Source organism: Echinops telfairi, unplaced genomic scaffold (genome assembly GCF_000313985.2).
Source record: "Echinops telfairi isolate 266 unplaced genomic scaffold, ASM31398v2 ScPeMD7_1713;HRSCAF=2227, whole genome shotgun sequence".
In the NCBI taxonomy this organism is placed as follows: domain Eukaryota; kingdom Metazoa; phylum Chordata; class Mammalia; order Afrosoricida; family Tenrecidae; genus Echinops; species Echinops telfairi.
The window spans coordinates 21,526,255-21,527,750 of record NW_022105611.1 but is presented as its reverse complement, the minus strand read 5'-3'; positions in this window follow the sequence as shown (position 1 = coordinate 21,527,750).

The window sequence follows — 1,496 nt, the reverse complement described above, 5'->3', positions numbered from 1 at the left end:
ACACAATTGATGTATGTATGGATTGTGATAAGAGTTGTATGAGTCCCCCCAAAAATGATTTAAAAAATTTACCTTAGTCCTGAAAGTGACATCTTTGTCTGTGAACACATTAAAGAGGTCTCGTTTGAAAAAGATTCGATCAATGCAACATGTCAATTGATTTTTCTTACTGCTGTTTCTATGGGTGCTAATAATGGAGTCAAGTAAAATGAAATTCTTGGCAACCACAATTTTTTCTCCATTTCCCATAATTTTGTCTATTGGTCCAGTTGTGAGGGGTTTTGTTTTTTTTACATTGAAGGGTAATTCATACAGCAGGCAATCTTTGATCTGCATGAACAATTGCCTTAAGTTTTCTGGCTTTCAGCAAACAAAGTTGTGTAATGTGCATATTTCAGGGTGTAAATGAGCCTTCATTCAATCCTAATGCTGCACTCTTCTTAATATAGTTCACTTTCTCAGGTTATTTGCTCAGCAAACAAATTGAATAAGTGTGGTAGAAGAATCCAACTCTAATGCCCTTCTCTCCAGATTTTACAATATGCAGGATCCCCTTGGTCCATGTGCAGGCTCTGCATGAGTACAATGGAGGGTTTTGAAATTATAATTCCTTCAGTGCAACCCATAGTTTTAATGAACCACCCAGTTGAATGTGTTTGCATAGTCAATATAACACAAGTAAGCTAGTGTACTATTCTTTGCTTTCAGCCAATATCCATCTCATGTCAACAATGTTATCCTTCATTTGCTGTCTTCCTATGTGTGGATTGTGATAAGAGTTGTATGAGCCCCTAATAAAACAATAAAAAAAAAAGAGGAAAAACAAGAGACTTCTCTCTGCCTTTTCAACCTTCCTGCTCTGGGACTCTGCGACTGTCTTCAGGGGTGGCCCTGGGTGGCCTGACCAACGGTGAATGCTGTCCAGGTCCTGCCGTATTGCCACTGACCTTGAATCCACCCAACTCTGACCCACCGGCCTGTGGATTCCTGCATTCCACGTCACCTTTCTGCACCAGCAGCCTACAGCTGATGGGACCTCTCTAGCAACAGACCCACGGACTTAAAGCAAACTAGACTGGGATGTCGTCTTCAGGTAAGATTATGTCTTAATAGAAAGCTCTTTCTTATACATATTGGAGTGTCACTGCACAATGCAATTAAAGTTTACCTTCGTCCTTGCCGGCGTGCAATAGGGAACCAGTGGAGAGGTCTGAGGAACTGGCCCCAATCCCAACTGTGTGGACACCTGCCCCTCCCCACAGAATTCACTTCAGAGGACAGCACTGAAGCTGCAGCCCAGGGAGAGGGACATGTCTGATCAGAGCACCCAGGAGCAAATGAAGGGGGAGAAGAGAGAATGGAGCACATCCTGACCCACCAAGCCTTGACGACGATATTCCTGCTCAGAGAAGCCAACCCACAGAGAAGACCATATGGCTGGCCCCACTATGAGACACGACATCCCTCACTGACCCATAGCCCTACAGGGGACAACA